This window comes from Schistocerca piceifrons, chromosome 4, assembly GCF_021461385.2.
Source record: "Schistocerca piceifrons isolate TAMUIC-IGC-003096 chromosome 4, iqSchPice1.1, whole genome shotgun sequence".
Taxonomy (NCBI): Eukaryota; Metazoa; Arthropoda; class Insecta; order Orthoptera; family Acrididae; genus Schistocerca; species Schistocerca piceifrons.
Window position 1 is genome coordinate 520,452,808 of NC_060141.1, and position 20,704 is coordinate 520,473,511.

At 43.2% G+C, this 20,704-nt stretch overlaps 1 protein-coding gene across 1 annotated transcript in view; it reads left to right on the top strand.

Moving 5' to 3' along the window:
- The first annotated feature begins 1,175 nt into the window (after nucleotides 1-1,175).
- Nucleotides 1,176-20,704, top strand: part of LOC124795526 (juvenile hormone acid O-methyltransferase-like) — an 80,141-nt gene continuing 60,612 nt past the window's right edge. The window contains exon 1 of the mRNA XM_047259597.1: nucleotides 1,176-1,199. The gene's annotated coding sequence lies outside the window, so the exon portion shown is untranslated. The remainder of the gene's footprint in view (nucleotides 1,200-20,704) is intronic.

A 20,704-nucleotide genomic window follows, 5' to 3' on the forward strand; every position in this document is an offset into this window, starting at 1 on the left:
GTGGGTTACTCTGTACTGTTAAGGAAATAAATAAATAAAGTTCCAGACTTGCAGGACTTGTTGGGATGTCCGGCGTTTAGGAGCATACCAGGTGAACCTCCCCCCCCCCCCGCCCCCCCCCCCCCAGCCCCACTCCACCCAACCAACTGAACCATGTGTAGTGCTGTCGTGCCAACCGCCCAACAAAAGGTTCATTTTTTGTCACTGCAGGCAGGATTAAATGGTTTCTAACATACATACGAGGCAGGTGAAACTTTAAAGACAGCGGGTATGGAAAGAGTTTAAGGGGACACGTATTGTGAGGAGTGTAGCAATCGAGACGCAAGAAATGACCCATTTGAACGTCCAGTCTATATCTAGTCCTCTGCTACGAAGAGCAAAGTGTGGTAAACTTTTTACAGTTCTGTCGACTACTAAATGCTTCATTTCTTTTGTATCTGTTGTTGTTTTTATTAGGTGATGAACACCACCAGCATGTGTCGTTTTTCTTAAATTTACAGGTCATCTTTTATGCTGTTTACATAAATAAATTACGTTTATATGAACGCCGTTTGTTTTATTTATTTTGCTTCACCACGATGTATTTCCTCAGTCAACTACCAATCACGTTGCAGGGTACGGGAATCATTTTAGTTAATAACTGTGGCGATACTACGGTACTGAATTGGTTGGTGGTCTTCTAAACTTCTGCCAGAGGCTAGAAGCGGTAATGTAGTCAACAGACTTTCCTCGCAGCTTACAACCACGAGAGAGGCTGTAATCGTTTTAGTTAACATTCGTTTGATGATGTTCAGCAACTCCGAAATGCATGATTCATCAAATCTTAGATAATTACGAAAAATCGTCAGCTCCAAGCCGCATAAGTAATAAAACGTGGGTGAATTTCTTCCAGTGCTTTAGCCCCTTCTCTGTTCACAGCTTTCTCTCGGCATTTTTGGCCTTGTTACAGCCAATGCAAACCCAGCTTTTGTTTCTTTGTAAAAAGAAACAGGATCTCGTAGCACATAAACTCAATGACCTTACAAACAACTCACAAGGACAGGGTGGCGCTGCAATCGCTTAGTGGCGTCGGTCGTGACACGTGAAGGCAAAACTGGTCGAACCGGCCGGTAAATTGACCCAACCTTGAGTAGGTTTAAGCGCGCCAGCAGATTATCGCAGTACACGGAGCGGTACACAGTCGTCTAAGCCCCTGGGCTGTGAGTACGTACGACTTTTCTGCTGAAAATTCCCACTAGTTAGTAACAAAAAGTATCAGAGCGGGTATTTCTAAATCCCGGAAGGAAATTGACACATTCTCTTTCAGGAAAGTTATAGGAACTGTTTTACGTCTCGTTTCAGATGTATTTCACTTAAAAATCTTGGGCGATAAATGACGTAGTTTGAGTTTTATTCAGTCTCAACCATGACAACGTCCTATCAGTATCCGTTATGGCTAGCTTTCAACTCCTTAATCTGATCTTATATGCGAATCTGTTTTATTGCGCGGTGTGCATAGTGGTTAACTGACAGTGTAGTAGTTTTAGGTCAATAACGGAAAAACCTGTCCTTTATGTGTTATCGCCCGCCACGGTGGCCGAGCGGTTCTAGGCGCTTCAGTCCGGAACCGCGCTGCTGCTACGGTCGCTGGTTCGAATCCTGCCTCGGGCATGGATGTGTGTGATGTCCTTAGGTTAGGTTTAAGTAGTTCTAAGTTCTATGGGACTGACGACCTCAGATGTTAAGTCCCATACTGCTCAGAGCCATTTGAACCATTTTTGTGTGTTATCTTCACGTGATGCTTAAAGTGTGAGAAATTCATTCCAGCGTCGTTGATTGCGAGAAGCAGTCATATCCAGCGACATTCTGCAGTAACTTTACGCGCTGTTTCTGAGCTGTTGAGATTCCAGTTGCTGTTCTAGGTCAAGAGTTGTACCAGTTCCCGGTCGAAAGTATTCTAATAATAACGTGTGAACCCCTGCGTATGGGAAGAATTTTACCTCGTCAAGGAATTATCGATGTAGACTTGTATTGTCTACAGTTTGAACTGTTCCGAACAGCTGTCAAATGTTCCGGCCATAAGCATGGACCCATCGTTAGCTTTCAAAAATCTATTATCTTCACTTAATTTCAAAATCTTTTCACTCAGTTGAACCTCCGAACTATAGCCAGGTTTCTTGGTTGTACCAACAGCTCCTCTAAACAGTGGTCTTGGAATTCTCAAGATTTGGCATATTTGCGACTTGAAATTCTTTTTAAAAAAATTGAAAACCTGCAGTTTCTTTGCGTGTATTCTCTCCCTAAAGTTATACATTCGTTTTTCAATGTGTGCATCTTTTTCGTCAGGTGGACAAGGAAGATTGCTGTTCAGCTACGATTCCGCTTTTTGAAATTTTTGAAAGGCCCTCTGCATTTATTCCGTACGGAAATCCCACACAACCAGTTCGCATACATAGTCACCACAGTCCATGTGCGATGACTGTCCTTCAACAGAGTTTCGTTGTTACTTCTTTACATTACTACAAACCAGTAGCACTCAAGTAGCTTACGAAACTGCACGGAAATGAAGGCTGTCGGCGAGAGCACTACTGGCTTACGATGACAAATAGGGTTGCCACATTAAATTGACCTGAATATTGTTTGGCGAAATAGTTTTCTGAGCTGAAGGTGAACACAATAACACTCTTGGTGACAACTAAGAATTAAATTTATTATTGCTAGCGAAGGCTTTCAGCAAATTTTTGTTACCTTTAAATTTTTGGTGAAAGTCGTTGCAGGCTGCAAACTTCAAATTACAACGAATACATAATTCTTTAACTACATCGATACTTAATTTGTTTCTAGCGTCAGACCATAAGTATGTCATGCGACAGAAGACTTTTATACGCATTGTTGCATGGAACCACCATTATCCTCCCGGTAATTTGTATGTTAGGCGTTTCTTCTCCGTTAAAAGCGTTTACCATGAAAAGAAGTTGGACTAAAGACTTGACTTTAGAACAATTACAAAGTCAAGCTTTTACATCCACCAAAGTTTGATTTGGTGTACAGATCTTCGTATAAACACACTCTGGTTTATACACTCACCGCCTTTCATATATGATCGTTATTCCCACATCGACTAACAGAAAATTTGAAAAGGTGGGTTTTCGTAGTCAAACCAGTGTATATGTTCAGCTATGAGAGCTTCATTTTTGAATTTATTTTTCTCAGCCCCATTTGGTTTTCACATTCCTCCCTTAACTTCTACTGCGAAGAAACAATTTTTTTACGTGATCTAATCTCTTTCAATGTGACCATAAGATATAATTCTACAAAAGGTATGTAGTTGGGTTCCAGAAATTTAATACGTTTACGAATTTAGTTAACTACGTACAAAGTAAAAGTAGCAGACCAGTTCGTTCACTAGCAACAAAAGATCAGATAAGCTTCCTGCACTCTGGCAGGAAATACCCTTTGACTGCTTTCCAATCAAGCAAAAGCCTTTCCACAGCTGGCTCTAAAGTTGCTCACCTAACTATTGCATTGCGAAATACGGCACGACTATCTTAACAAAGGCAAAGCCTTAAGCACTTCCACTCTTTAGCACTGAAAGAAAATTCACCAAAAACATTCCAACGAGACTTTCAGTATTAAGGCAATTTCATGTAGTGTTTTGCTGGATAACAGCAGTAAGCTTTAACGATATTTAGGATGAGATTTTGTAGCTTCTGAAACAGCAAGCAAGTGTGACTACAATTGACAGAGTTAGCACATTGGACTTCCATTCGGAACGACGCCAGTTCAAACTGGCGTCCAGCAATGTCGAGTTAGGCTTTTCATAATTTCCCTAAATTGCTTCAGTTAAATGCCGGGATAGTCCCTTTGAAAATACACGGCCGGTTCCCTTCACCATCCCTCCCTGTTCTGTGCTTATGCTCCATCTCTAATGACCTCATCATCGACGGCACGTTGAACATTAATCACCTGACCTACAATTGACCGAAGCATTGTCAGCACTATGTCTAACATTAGTAAGCTCCAGACAAAGTTTTTGCAATGCTTTGAAAATCGTTTTCCTGGTGGACTCTGATCCACATCCGGTACTTTATAACAATCTAAATAGGTAATTTACTATTCCTTCATCAAAGAAAATAACTACAAATGGGAACAATTTTTTTTTACTTTTGTTGGTAGTGTGAATATATACTAAAATGGAATATTAAGATCTTTGTTTTCTTACGACAGTTCCTATATAATATTGCGCCAAAACTTTACTCGTGAGTCTCCATTTTTGTTCTATCTAACTACACCTTTGAAACCGATTCCGCCATTTATAATACTGAATCTAAATTTTTTGCCTGTCAGGAAACGTAACTGTATTCATGTCTTAGCGAGTGACAGATTTTAATGAGTTGAACTTCACCTATTTTCTCTTTAAAATCTTCAGAAGGTGGAACAAGAAATTTTCTGATGCTGTCTGAATCATTTTTAGTAGTAACGGTAAAATGCGTTTCTTACCATTACTGTGTTGAATAAGAGCTTTCACCCCATCATTCTTCACACTAAAGATGAACAAACCGTACATCTGACCTGGTGTTCGCCGTCTACTTAACTAATCCAACTGGAAAATCATGTCGGGGCATTTCCCTTTTTTATCCTCCCGTATCATTAACGTCGATTTTGGAATGTCTACTGTGTTCGAAAGTTACGAATTACCTCGAAGAAAACGATTGACAACCGATAAGGATTCAGAAAATACCGTTCTTGTGAAACACAGCTAGCTCTTTATTCTTTCCAAGTAATGAGTGCTATCGACATAGGATGTTACATTGATTCCATATTTTTTAGATCCCCAGAAGACTTGACAACGTTCCTCACAAGCGACTTCTAATCAAACCTTCAGTCGAGAGGCTGGATTAGTGAGCTTGTCAGAAAGGTCATAGATAGTTCTTCACAGAAAGTCGAATAAAACAGAAGTAATATCTGGCCAATATCCCCAAGAAAGTGTTATAGGCCCTCTGTTGTTCGTGATCTAAATAATCGATTTAGGAGACAATCTGAGCAGCCATCTTGGTTTTCAGACGATGCTGTCGTTCACCGTCTTGTAAAGTCACCAGCTGATCAAAATAAATTGCAAAATGATTTAGATAAGATTTCTGTGCCATGAAAAAAGTGGCAGGTGACTCAAAATAATGAAAAGTAAGATGTCCTTGACATTAACACTAAAAGGAATCCGCTAAATTTCGTTTACACGATAAATCTCACACACCTAAAGGCTCTAAATTCTACTAAATACTTAAGGATGAAAATTACAAATAAGCTAAAATGGAACGATCACACTGATAATGTTGTGGGGAGAGCAAACCAAAGACCGCGATTCATTGGCAGAACTCAGAAAATGTATTAGGTCTACGAAAGAGATTTCTTACACTGTGTGTCCACCTCCTTCTGAAGTACTGTTGTGCGGTTGGGATCCTCATGGCGTAGGGTTGAGGAAGGATTTCGAAAAAGTTCAGAAGAGGATAAATCGTACTGTATTATCGCGAAGTGCGGAAGTGTTTGCCACAGACGACACACGAATTACGGTGGCAGTCTTTAAAACAAATGCGTTGTTCACGGCGGTAGGACCTTCACATGAAATTTCGATGTTACTTTCTCCTCAGAATGTGGACATATTTTGTTTGTGCCCCGTACATAAGGAGAAACGGTCATCATCATAAATGAAGAGAAATCTGAGGTCGCACAGAAAGGTTTAAGTTCATTTTTTTCCGTGTGCCATTAGAGAGTGGAACGGGAGAGAAACGGCTTATCGTGTTTCGATGAACCCTTTGCTAGGCACTTAATGGTGAATTGCGCAGTAATCATGTAGATGTAAAAGCACAAGAACCATGAAGATGCTTAGCGTTTCTAGGCGAAGAATCCATATTTTAAGTACATAGCTAATATTCTTTTCAGTATTTCTGGAACAATCAAAATAATACTAATGTATCACAATAGGTTTTACAGAAGGTTGGTTATATGAGGGTAAACCCAAAACTAAGGTCTCCTATTTTTTTTAGAAGTACAAAGACCTGTTTATTTTTACAGTGGTTTACATCAGTTTACAGCTTGAACATTTAGCTATTTTTCGACATAATCACAATTTCTGTCGATGCATTTTTGTAGACGCTGTGGCAGTTTTTGTATGCCCATGTCATAAAAGTTCGCCGCCATGCCGTTCAGAAAGTGACGAACCTCTTCTTTCACCTCGTCGTCGGAGATGAATCGCTTTCCGGCCAAATGTTCTTTTAACCTAGGGAATAGGTGATAGTCACTGGGCGCCAAGTCAGGACTATAGGGTGGGTGAGTGATAATGTTACACTGAAATTGTTGCAGGAGAGCAACGGTTTGCCGAGCGATGTGTGGGCGAGCGTTGTCATGGAGAATGTGTACGTCCTTGCTCAACATTCCTCTTCTCGGGTTCTGAATTGCCCGTTTGAGTTTTTTCAGAGTCTCATAGTACCTGTCATCGTTAATTGTGGCCCTAGTGGGCATAAAGTCGACCAACAATATCCCTTTCCGATCCCAAAAAAAAAAAGGTTGTCATGACTTTACCGGCAGACTGTGTTTGTTTGGATTTCCGCGGCTTTGGTGAAGGAAGATGCCGCCAATGGCATGATTGTTGCTTAGTCTCAGGTGTAAAGTGGTATGCCCAGGTTTTGTCACCCTTGACAATTGAATCCAGGAAGTTGTCCTGCTCGGCTGCAAGGCGGTGAAGAAATGCGAGGGAAGCATCAACTCGTTGCCGCATGTGGTCCTCAGTCAGCATGCGTGGCACCCATCTTGCGCGCACCTTCCGGTAGTTCAATGTTTCCATTAAATTCTGTGAGCGGTGCTTCGGGAATCCTCAGGAACCAAAGTACAGAGATAATCCAGGATGATCCGCCGATCTTGCACGGTTTGCTCAACCTTCAACACTGTCTCCTCAAAAATTAACGATCTCCCTCTCCTTTGTTCGTCGTGAATTTCGGTCCGACCAGCTGCAAACTCTCTACACCACTTACGAACATTTTTGGCATCCATGCACGACTCACCATACACTTCCGTCAACTGGTGATGTATTTCAATCGGCGCAGTGCCATGTGCCTTCAAAAACCGAATAACTGCGCGCAATTCACACTTGGCGGTAACATCCAACGGGAACTCCATTCTCAACGGCTGCCAAGCCAAGACTGAGCGCCTCAGCGCGGCGTACACATGTTTACACACAGCGCGTGAAGCACTCTTCATAACAGTGTGACCAACTGCCACACAAACATTGTTCTGTACTTATAAAAAAAAATAGACCTTACTTTTGGGATTACCCTCGTACATACTGAAATTGTTGCCCATAAAGAAAGAATTATATAAAATTGAAATGATACACTAATACTAACATTAATACAGATCAGTAGTAATCATCATTCGTATTATTTTTTATTAATTTCCCAAATACGTCAGATTCGCATACGAAACACTGCACACAGTCCAAACGCCACTATGCTGCCGGCTGGCAACAGCGTAGATGTTAGCTGACTTGATTTTGCAGTTCTAAGAACAAAGTACCACTTATACGTTGGTACTGATCACGCTACTGAAATACTGAACAGTTCGTTAAGGAACAGAACACTTGACATCCAAGGCAACAACACATCCGCTGTTGGTGAACGACTGGGGAAAATCAGCTGTGTAGATAGGTCTGGTCCGAAATACTGTGGCGTTTATGCCACATCCCTCTCCACGTTGATTACATTTGAGCAGAGAGACAGTGGGAATTCAGCAAACACACTGGGCGCCAAGAAGCGAATCTTTTATTATTTATATTTAATGTTCAGACATTAGTATAAAGCTCCAGCCGTGCTGATAACATTACTTGTACTGGGAACTTGTTACTAATAATTTCTACTTCACACAGTTCGTTAGGAATTGCTGATTACAAATTTTAGGCACTGTCGGTGCTTACTGATGGAAAGGATGGACCAATTGCCAGCGCTCCCTGAGAGAGCAGGCGCCAAACTGTTAAGATCGCTCACTACTAGTCTACGATAGGTTTCTGAGGAAGTAATACGTGAAGCCATGTACGAAACGTGATCCCGTGTAAAGATGGAACAGTTTGTTGAAAAATTGCCTCGTGTTAATCCAAGGCAGTTTACGATCGGTTTTTGAGGTGGCAACACGCATAGAGAGAGAATTCTTAAAGTTGCCACGGAAAACATATTGTGCGATGTCATTTTGATTCTGAGATCGTTCAAAGTATTGTTGAGGCTTTTGCGGTACTCGGGAACTAATGATTAATGACCAGGAATCTCTTTATGAATATTAAGTATAGATTACCTGTAGAAATAGTTCTACTAATTTTGAGACTGGTGAAATGAAACAGTTAGTTGGCATCCTAAAACTTTGCTATTATTATGCTTAAGCATTTTAAACCCACCCCTTTCTTTTGCTTGTGCCATTTTCCAGCAATGAGGCAGGGTCGGCATGGTTAATCGGATTTGGCAAGGTTAATTTAAGGGGTGGCCGCCACCCCGTATCCCCCGGGACGGAATTAGTGAACACCAACTGTCGGTGTCTAGTGTAATCCATGGAATAGTGTGAATGTGTTCAGATGTCTGCGAGCCGTGTAACTGAGGCGGGACGCGGGGATGATCACGGTATTTAACTAGTGGGCTGTGGAAAACCGCCTAAAAACCACATCCAGGCTGGCCGGCACACCGGCCTCCGTCGTTAAGCCGCCAGGCGGATTCGATCCGGGGCCAGCGCGGCTACCCGAGTCCAGGAAGCAGCGCATTAGCGCTCTCGGCTAACCTGGCTGGTCCATTTTTAAACCTACCCCCTTGCCACATTATTATGCACTGTGAACGGCACAAGTGTCAGAGCTCTCAACCGAGCGAGAGGAAACCAATTCGAAGGAACCAGTTGGGGGCAAAGTCTACAAGACACGAGGTAAGCAAATTGCCTACAATTCAGTTAGAGGAAGGGAGGAGTGGACGCAGTGGACTTTCATATATAAATCACACATAGCATCTTTGGGCGTTCCCTTGCAGCAGACGATATTTGGAACATTCATTCCCTTGTCTACTGTAATAGCGTTGCACTTGGCACTCCTTCTGTAAGAAAAAATGCCTTTATACAGTGGTTAATTTAAATAGGAAGCATTAAACTCTCATTATAGTCTTATAATATCACAGTGGAAAACCGGTTGGTCGGAAGTTCGAGGTACCTGTGGCGCCTACAGTCGGATACATAACGTCACGATCGAAAAGCCTTTGTAGCCTGGTCAAGGGCTTGCAACACTGACATGTAGTCGTCAGTGAAGACCAAAAAAGTACAGTGATACGGGCGAAGGGCCATGAACAACATACTAAATCTCCTGAACGGTGGGCTAAGAGTGTTGAGGGGTGCGGGGGGGGGGGGGGGGGGGGGAGCGGGACGCCATTTAAGGTCACTTCTTTGTTGTTGCATGTTGTTGTTGTTGTCGTCTTCAGTCCTGAGACAAGTCTGATGCAGCTCTCCATGCTACTCTATCCTGTGCAAGCTTCATCTCCCAGTACTTCTGCTACCTACATCCTTTTGAATCTGCTTAGTGTATTCATCTCTTGGTCTCCCTCTACGATTTTTACCCACCACGCTGCCCTCCAATGCTAAATTTGTGATCCCTTGATGCCTCAGAACATGTCCTACCAACCGGTCCCTTCTTCTTGTCAAGTTGTGCCACAAACTCCTCTTCTCCCCAATTCTATTCAATACCTCCTCATTAGTTATGTGATCTACCCATCTAATCTTCAGCATTCTTCTGTAGCACTACATTTCAAAAGCTTCTATTCTCTTCTTGTCCAAACTATTTATCGTCCATGTTTCACTTCCATACATGGCTACACTCCATACAAATACTTTCAGAAACGACTGCCTGACACTTCAATCTATACTCGATGTTAACAGATTTCTCTTCTTCAGAAACGCTTTCCTTCGAATGGCCAATCTAAATTTTATTACTCTCTACTTCGACCGTCATCAATTATTTTGCTCCACAAATAGCAAAACTCCTTTACTACTTTAAGTGTCTCATTTCCTAATCTAATCCCCTCAGCATCACCCGACTTAATCCGACTACATTCCATTATCCTCGTTTTGCTTTTGTTGATGTTCATCTTATATCCTCCTTTCAAGACCCTGTCCATTCCGTTCAACTGCTCTTCAAAGTCGTTTGCTGTCTGTGACAAAATTACAATGTCATCGGCGAACCTCAAAGTTTTTATTTCTTCTCCATGGCTTTTAATACCTACTCTGCATTTTTATTTTGTTTCCTTTACTGTTTGCTCAATATACAGATTGAATAACATTGGGGACAGGCTACAACCCTGTTTCACTCTCTTCCCAACCACTGCTTCCGTTTCGTGCCCCTCGATTCTTATAACTGCCATCTGGTTTCTGTACAAATTGTAAATAGCCTTTCACTCCCCGTATTTTACCCCTGCCATCTTTAGAATTTGAAAGAGAATATTCCAGTCAAAATTGTGGAAAGCTTTCTCTATATCTACAAATGCTAGAAACGTAGGTTTGCCTTTCCTTAATCTATTTTCTAAGATAAGTCGTAGGGTTAGTATTGCGTCACGTGTTCCAACATTTCTGCGGAATCCAAACTGATCTTCCCCGAGGTCGGCTTCTACCAGTTTTTCCATTCGTCTGTAAAGAATTCGCGTTAGATTTTTACAGCTGTGACTTCTTGAACTGATAGCTCGGTAATTTTCACGACCGTAAACGCCTGATTTCTTTGGGATTTGAATTATTGTTTTCTTCGTGAAGTCTGAGAGAATTTCTCCTGTCTCATACATCTTGCTCACCAGATGGTAAAGTTTTGTCAGGATTGACTCTCCCAAGGCTGACAGTAGTTCTAATGGAATGTTGTCTATTCCCGGTGCCTTGTTTAGATTTAGGTCTTTCAGTGCTCTGTCAAACTCTTCACGCAGTATCCTATCTCCCATTTCATTTTCATCTACCTCCTCTTCCATTTCCATAATATTGTCCTCAAGAACATCGCCCCTGTACAGAACCTCTATATACTCCTTCCACCTTTCTGCTTTCCCTTCTTTGCTTAGAACTCTGTTTCCATCTGAGCTCTTGGTATTCATACAAGTGGCTTTTTTCTCCAAAGGTCTCTAATTTTCCTGTAGGCAGTATCTATCTTACCCCTAGTGAGATTACAAAATAACATTTGAAATTAATTATAAAACTTTTATATCACAACGCACCTTTATTAAAAGGTGACTGACATCGATCATTATATTATCATCCTAAGACGTTAAACTGTAATATAATACAGGATATAAATTAGAGGGATACGTAAGAAGTACTTAATATTCGCTACAAAATTACAAAACATAGGTTACTCAAACTGAACTATGACTGGAGATGGAATCTGTGTTCCTACTCCTGGCACAGCCATTGTCCATCAATATGGGTACAGCAGAGTTCTAATTTTATAGATAATTTTAAGTTCTTTCTACGTAATCCTCTTTGATATCATCTGTTATTACACTAAAACGTCTGAGGATGATAATTTAATGATCAAAACCGGCCAACTTTTAATACACGTGCCTTGCGATCTAAACTGTTTTATAATTAATTTAAAGTGAACTACATGAAACTTGCTAAATTGTTGAGGCTTTAGTGGCCACTTACTGACAAACTGCCTGTTGGCTTCTATCTAGGGTTCTGATGTTCGCCAGCACGAGTGACCAACATTGTCAAAGCTTCGCCCTCGACTGCTAGTGGTGGACTGGAGTCGAGCTCACAGTCACAGATTATATGCACCTGGCTCGCCAACATCGAAGGGCCTCGTATTGTGTATGTATTGAGCCAGGGACATAGAAGCAACGGAGAGGCGTCGTCCCTGCTGTAGCCCTCAGTGGTTCACAACCCAACAGGTTACAGAAGTCCACCCACCCCACCGCCGCCCCACACTGAACCCAGGGTTATCGTGCGGTTCGGCCCGCAGTGGACCCCCGGGAACGTCTCATGCCAGACGAGTGTAAACCCAAATGTTTGCGTCGTAGGGTAATTATGGTGTACGCGTACATGGAGATAGTGTTTGCGCAGCAATCGCCGACATAGTGTAACTGAGGCGGAATAAGGGGAACCAGCTCGCTTTCGCCGAAGGATATGGAAAACTGCCTTAAAAAAGAATCCACAAGCTGTCTGGCACACTGGACCTCGATACTAATCTCCACCCTCCCACGCCTCCCCCCCCCCCCCCCCCTTTAGGCGGATTCGTCCCTGGCTCGGAGGGCCTTACTGTGGACATCACTGGTCCGGTTTTCCCCTTGCTACCCGCAATGGTCGTTCGGTGCAGCACAGGATCCGTTCACCTTGAGCTTAAAGCTAGTTTCCTCTTTGTGTTTGTGTATAGCTTCCGCAAACAAGTGTATGTGGTACCTCTACTCGTAGCTGTGTGGGAAAAGTACCAGAGCTTAAGGCGCTGATAGAAAGCACTGAAGCTGAAATCTTCACAGGACCAGAAAGCTGGCTAAAGCTGGAGATAAATTCTGCCGAAATTTTTACAGATGCGCAAACCGTGTTCTGAAAGGATAGATTAAATGAAGTAGGTGGTGGTGTGTTTGTGTGTGTGTGTGTGTGTGTGTGTGTGTGTGTGTGTGTGTGTCTGTTGGTAGTAATTCTGTTGGTAGTAATTCATCTTGTAGTGTGAGTGTGTGTGTGTGTGTGTGTGTGTGTGTGTGTGTTGGTAGTAATTCATCTTGTAGTGAAGTTGAAATAGATAGTTCCTGCAAATTACTGTGGGTACAGGTTATAATCAACAGCCGGACCAAAATAATAATTGGCTCCTACTACCGACCCCCCGACTCAGATCATACAGTAGCTGAACGGTACAAAGAAAACTGGAATCCCGTTACAAATAAGTACCCAACTCATACAGTTATAATTTGTGGAGACTTCAATCTACCCTCGATTTGTCGGCGAAAATACATGTTCAAAGCCGGTGGCAGACAGTGAACATCTTCCGAAAATGTACTAAACGTTTTCTGTGAGAACTTATTTGAACAATCAGTATATGAGCCCAAATGAATTGTAAATGGTTGTGAAAACACACTTGATCTAATTGAGAGCGTCATGACGGATACAGGGATTAGTGAACAAACGGTCATTGTAGCGAGGCTCAAAACCATATCAACCAAAACCACTAAAAATAAACGCAAAACGTATCTATTTAAAACAACGGATAAAAAATCGCTTGATGCCTTCATAATAAAGTGTATCCATTCCTTCCAAGCTAATTATGTAAGAGTAGATCAGATATGGCTCAAATTCAAAGCGATAGATAGATTCATACCGCACAAGTTAATAAGAGACGGGACTGATCCACCATGGTACACAGAACAGTGTTGCAGAAGCAACGAAAAAACCATGCCAATTTCAGAAGAACGCAAAATACCCAAGACTTGCTAAATTTCACGGAAGCTCGAAAATTAGGGCGGACGTCAATGACAGATGCTTTTAATGGTTTCCACAATGAAACATTGTCTCAAAATATGGTAGAAAACCCAAAGAGATTCTGGTCGTATGTAAAGTACACTACTGGCAAAAAACAGTCCCCACCATCACTGCTCGATAGTGATGGAAATGTTACCGATGTTGGTGCCACTAAAGCGGAGTTACTAAACAGTTTTCCGTGATTCCTTCACGAAAGAAGACGAAGTAAATATTCCAGAATTCGAAACCAGAACAGCTGCTAGCATGAGTGACATAAAAGTAGATATCTTACGTGTTGCGAAACAACTCAAATCACTTAAGAAAGGCAAGTCTTGCGGTCCAGATGGTATAGGAATCAGGTTCCTTTCAGAGTATGCAGGCACAGTAGCGCCTTTCTTAGCAATCATATACAACCGCTCACTTGACGAAAGGTTTGTTCCTATAGACGAAAGTAGCGCAGGCCACATCAATATTGAAGAAAGGAAATAGGAGTAACTCATTGAATTACAGACCCACATCACTGACCTCAATTTGCAGTAGGATTTTGGAGCATATATTGTACTAGAACATTATGAATCACCTTGAAGAAAATGACTTATTGATAAACAGCATGGATTAAGAAAATATCGCTCTTACGCAACGCAGTATTCCCATGAAGTAATGAGTGCTGTCGACAAGGGATCTCAGATCGATTTCATATTCCTAGATTTCCAGAAGGCTTCGGATACCGTTCCTCACAAGCGACTATTAATCAAATTGCGTGCATATAGAGTATCGTCTCTGTCGATTGACTGGATTCGTGATTTCCTCTCAGAGAGGTCACAGTTCGTAGTGATGGACGGTAAATCATCGAGTAGAATAGAAGTGATATCTGGTGTTCCGCAAGGTAGTGACATAATCCCTCTGCTGTTCCTGATTTACATAAATGATCTACGTGATAATCTGAGCAGCTTCCTTAGATTGTTTGTAGAAGACGCTGTAATTTACCGTCAAGTAAATTCATCAGTCAATCAATTCCAATTACAAAATGATCTAGAGTGAATTTCTGTATGGTGCAAAAAGTGGCAATTGGCACCAAACAAAGAAAAGTCTGAGGTCAGGCACATGGATACTAAAAGAAATCCGATAAATTTCGGGTGTACGATAAATCGCACAAATCTAAAGGCTGTCAATTAGACTACATACCTGTGAATTTCAGTTACGAGCAACTTAAATTGAAAAGACCACATAGATAATATTTTGGGGAAGGCGAAACAAAGACTGTGCTTTGTTGCAGAACACTTAGAGGTTGCGACACACCCACTAAAGAGGCAACCTACCTTACACTTGTCCGTCCTCTGCTGGAATATTACTGTGCGGTGTGTGATCCTTACTAGGTTGGATTGACGGAGGACATCAAAAAAGTGCAAAGGAGGGCAGCTTGCTTCGTGTTACCACGCAGTAGGGGTGAGTATGTCACTGATAGGATACGCGAGTTGGGGTGGCAGTCACTGAAACAAAGGCGGTTTCCTTTGCGGCAAGATCTATTTACGAAATTTCAATCACCAACTTATCAATATTTTGTTGACAGTCACCTACGTAGGGAGAAATGATCACCATAATAAAATAAGAGAAATCAGAGCTCGAACGGGAAGATTTAGGCGTTCCTTTTCCCCATGCGCCATTCGATCGTGGAATGGTTGAGTAGTAGTATGAAAATGGTTCGATGAACCCTCTGCCAGGCACTTAAGTGTGAATTGCAGAGTATACATGTAGACGTCCACGAAAAGAACTTTCGTGTCCCCGAATTTTGTGATGTCGTCTATAACACTCGGTGAATGCTCCTACACGGTCGATTTCTCCAGCTGTACAAAATTTTCTCTAAAAAAGTTCTGTTTATTTTTTCTGTAGGACTAGTCGTTGTGTTTAGGGGGATGGAAAAATCGCTTATTATTAAAAATAGTGTTTAAGTATAAAATTCTTACAAGAGTTGTTTTCAGCACAGCAGAAGCGTGTTAAGTTACGAATTGTTGTGAGGTTGTGATGTGCTTGAGGGGAATAAGTGGAGCAAGATAGATGGGTCATGGGGAAGGTAGTTAAGCGAGTTGCCGAGTCCCAGCTATCTCTATCCCAATATGTTACAAGCTGTAATTACAGAGTGATTTACAATGTTACGCCCTTCTACAGCTCACCTTACGAATAACTTGTGGTGCAGTTTGGATACACGCAGGGGGTGCTACTATACTACATAGAAAACAGATGAGTCACTACTAACGCAAGGAACGCATATGAACAGATTACACAGGGTGTTTCCGTAAGTGCGTGCAAAAATGTAACAGGACATAGAGAGTATTCCAGTGAACAATTTGAGGTAGGGAACCTGGGGTCAGTGAAGCCAGGTTAAGGAGATACGGAAGATAATTTTCTACTGCTTTGTCCAGCATTACTGTTTTCCAGCTTATTTACAAGTAACATGCCTACAACTTAACACATACTGTGTTGTTCAGATTCTTTGTTTCAAGCAAGGAAAACAGGACGACGCGCCTGATTACTAGGAAGTCATGATGCAGGTTCTGTTTACTAGTCCATAAGATTGCTCTGTTGTATCGTATTTAAATTGTCCCATGACAGAATGTGCTACATCTACATACATACTCCGCAATCCACCATACGGTGCGTGGCGGAGGGTAGCTCGTACCACAACTAGCATCTTCTCTCCCTGTTCCACTCCCAAACAGAACGAGGGAAAAATGACTGCTATATGCCTCTGTACGAGCCCTAATCACTCTTATGTTATCTTTGTGGTTTTTCCGCGAAATATAAGTTGGCGGCAGTAAAACGCCGGTTCTCTAAATTTCCTCAGTAGTGATTCACGAAAAGAGTGCCTCCTTTCCTCTAGAGACTCCCACCCGAGTTCCTGAAACATTTCCGTAGCACTCGCGTGATGATCAAACCTACCAGTAACAAATCTAGCAGCCCGCCTCTGAATTGCTTCTACGTCCTCCCTCAATCCGAACTGATAGGGATCCCAAACGCTCGAGCTATGTATCGACACACCCGTTCATTACTCACTGCTGTTCAGAGACATACAGTACAACACGATGGAGCAGTACCGGTAAAGCTCCGCACTGATATGCATCTTCTGTACGGGCAGGTACATTATAACGCTCTCGCTGCTGAAAAGCCCCTACAGGGAACGATTTCCTAACAGGCATCATCCGTCACGATGAGTGTTTCTCTCGATCGACGAATGCGGGAGACTGGTTCATTGGAAATAAGGAACGAGGGACTGGCAAAATGAGGACCACTCGTACACTCAATTTTGAAGAGGAGGTGCTTGAACGTGTCGCAGCGGTCCCACTATAAGTACTCCTCGTATTTCATGTGAAAGGGGCGCTGCACATATTAGCCTGTGGCGAACACTCCACTAACAGTTACACCCTTATCACCCGCAACGAATCCACGCAATACTTGTGACTGATTTTTCGCTAAGGGTCGCATTGTGTTAGTGGTTGCTATAACAATGGATTGATCGACCAGATTTCCTCCAAATAAGGCTGTTTACTGACGAGGCCTCATTTGATTGTGATGGTATTTCCAACTGCAGGAATAGCCATGTGAGGGATGAGGAAAACCTTCATGCTGTAGTACTCACACCATCAAGTACGTTTAGCTGTGAATACCTTGGGTTGCAATGTAGGTGACAATCTCATTGGACCATATCTTCTACGTGTCCATCTGCATGGCCACCTGTGCTAGAGGTTCGTGAAAAGTGTTCAGAGTTCTTGGAGAACGTTCACTTGGCTGTTTGTGAGCGGATGTGGATAAAACATGGTGCACTGCCTCACTTCAGTGTGTGTGTGTGTGTGTGTGTGTGTGTGTGTGTGTGTGTGTGTCCTAAACCATCTCAATGGTGCAGTTCCTGGTCTGCTGGCTTTTCGGTTATGGAAGAGGTTCAGAAGTTGATCAGCAGCATAGAAGGAAGAGACGGAAGCCACACTGGGTAACAGGATGCAGATGGTATTGATGCAGATGGTGGTGGATGCGTCGGGAGAGGATCTATTCAAAGAACTTCGTAAACAATGTGGTGAGGCAAAAGGAGCAGTTCAAGGAGGTATTGGTAGGCGTTTGTTTGGTTTGAGAAAAAGGGGGACTCTGGAGGTTTTTCACAGGTTTGAATAGTAGCTTGTGGAAAGGAAGTGTTAAACATAGTTTAAAGGGTGATGAAAAAGAAGATACGGCATTCATTGAAGTGTTGACAGGTACTACGGATGTGACCAGTTAATGTGTTGTTTCCTGTGAAAGACTTGTTTCAAGTGATTGGCGTGTCTGGTATTTTGGTCAAGTATCAGAAGCTGGGATCCAAAGGTGGACTATGGTATCTGTGCGTTTATGAACAGTATGGAAAAGGAACGAGCCAAAGTGAGGGTTGTCAGAGGTGGAGAATATATCGGATAGGATGCAAAGTGTTTGGCTTCGCTCAGGTCGTTAGGTAAGGGAAGGTTGTTGTGAAGGATCAGGTAATGAGGGATGGGATGGTATGGGATGGATGCCAGTAAGTCGATGGAATGCTTTCCAGTACTTGAGTTAACTGGGAGTGTAGCATTGCGTCTGGTACGTGTCTGGCGCCTGTTCCAGCGTTTTTCAGCATGGAGTAAATTTCTAATGTGTTGTTGTAGTTGATGGTAGCATACGAGTGTGTTCCAGTCACGACTCCAGAGGAAGAAGCGATATAAGCGAAAAGATTCAAGAAGGGGAGTACAGCTTGTGATAGTATAGTGGGGCGATAAGAACATATGGCTTTAGTAGGGATATGGGCAGATATAGTAACTGACAAGGTCTGCTGCAGAAAAGCTGTGGCATGGGGATATCGTCATGTTGCTGGAAGGTTAGGGGGTTGCTTCCCATCTACAGGTTCCCTGTAGGCATTACAGTTAACACAGGAGTAGTTGTGCGCCATTTTCGGAAAGAGGTGGGGATGGGGCGCATGAGGATGAGTCAAAGATAAGGTGTAGACAGGTAAGTGGTCACTTCCAACTAGGGTGAGGACTTCTGCAGGAGGTTCGCAGACGTGAGAATGGCATCTAGGGTGGTGTTGCTTTCAGATGGGATGGGGACAACGTCACGTTGGAGGAGCTCTGTAAACTGACGCCACCACCAGAGTTCTGTGGGGGATCTACTATGGATGTTAAGATCACCAACAACAACATAGGAGGAAAAGGTGTGGGCGATGTGGGTGAGGAAATCATAGTAGATGGAAGGATTAGGTCGAATGTCTATATAGTATCACAGGTAACAGTTAAGGTTTTGAAGAAGAGGCTAAGGATAAGGTCTTCGGTGGGATTATTGATAGAGAGTTGTGGCTGAACAGATGTTTTCATGGTGGCCAATTAAACTCCATGTCTGGCCAGGGTAGGGGATTATCTGTACATTGGAGGATACAGGGAGGAACTGGTGTGATATGGGTGGAGGAATATTTAATTAAGGATGAAGGTATCAACGTCTTGGGAGAGGGTGTGCATGGAAAGTGGCTTGTTTGTTGGTAGGGAGCAGATGTTATGGTATAGGATACTGTATTGCTGTTGCACCAGGATGGGAGCTTAGGGAGCATGTTGTGTGGATGAAGGGATGGAGAGCTATAAACGAGGGTGCTGACACATGTGGGTCCAGGGGTTAGGCCCGAGGTATTCCTGCCTGTCACAAGAGGCGACTAAAAGCAATTTTACTCGTTTCGGCCTTTATGTGATGGTCACCTGTAGGGTTAGACCTCCATTCTTCAAAATTCTCCCGAAGAGCGAGCCAATTGGGGAAGGGCGCTTTACATGGTTCATTGTGTCCATCATGCATTGAGATCTTTAGCCCACTTTCTCATCATTGCATTGCAGTCCCACCCATTCTCCATATCCTGGGCGAGGACACCATCCTGGGTGCGTTTTCCACCATGCACTATGCAGTGTCACTTTCTGCGTCGACGATGACCGTGGACTTCTTAGCACCTGATATCCAGCATGGTAACCAGTCTGTTTTGGTGGGGCCGCCATGTACCCTGTTGGTTATAGCCCACTAACCACACAAGGATCGCTCTGCTGATGTCTGCGCCATTAACACCCCGTCTATGCCAAGGGGTAGATGCCCATCCCCCTGGGGCATCGGGATTTTTGGCAATGGCCATCCTGCCAGGTGACCTTTGCTGTGGCTGGGTAGCGCCCATGGGGAGGGCCCCTGGTCAGAGTGAGTGGCATCAGGATGGGTGACACGTGATGAAGTATAGTCCATCATACCTTGCTGGTGGTGAAACACAAGCAGTCTCCAAGTGTTCACGAGCTTAATTCAATGCTCAGAAGTATGACCTCGAATCGTTCCCCTCCCTGGCCACACCAAGGGAGGAATATCAGGCTAAGGCCCGCATCTCGTGGTCGTGCGGTAGCGTTCTCGCTTCCCACGCTCGGGTTCCCGGGTTCGATTCCCGGCGAGGTCAGGGATTTTCTCTGCCTCGTGATGGCTGGGTGTTGTGTGATGTCCTTAGGTTAGTTAGGTTTAAGTAGTTCTAAGTTCTAGGGGACTGATGACCATAGACGTTAAGTCCCATAGTGCTCAGAGCCATTTGAACCATTTTTTTTTGAATATCAGGCTAAGGATGGCAGTGGATCTTATTCACCCCGGTACCTTGTATGTTCTAGAGCTCTTGGGGAATCTTTCAAGACAATCAAGCCTCAGTTTTTTGTTGAGCATTCAGAGGACAAGTTTGGGGAGGTGGAGGACTTGTACAAAATGAGATCTGGGTCAGTCTTGATCAAAACAGCAGTCTCTGCCCACTCACAGACGTTGTGACAAGATGGGGGATATTCTGTAACCATCACGCCTAATAAGAGCTTAAATATGATCCAGGGTATCATATTTCACAGGGACCTTCTTTTGATGTCCGATGATCAGCTGTGCGCCAATTTAGAGTGGCGAGGTGTACATTTCGTTCAGCATGTCCACTGGAGTCTTTGGGATAATCAGGTTGCCACCAATGCCTTCATCTTGGCCTTTGAGGGTGATACATTGCCCAAGTGTCTACCACTCTGATGTAAAACCCTATATCACTCCCCCGATGAAGTGCTTTAAGTGTTGGAAGTTCGGCCATATGTTTTCCCACTGTACTTAGTCACATGCCGACATTGTGGACGTCCATCACATCCCAATACTCCATGTGCCCCGCCTCCCATCTGTGTCAACTGCAGAGAGCACCATTTGCCTTGCTCGCCGGACTGCA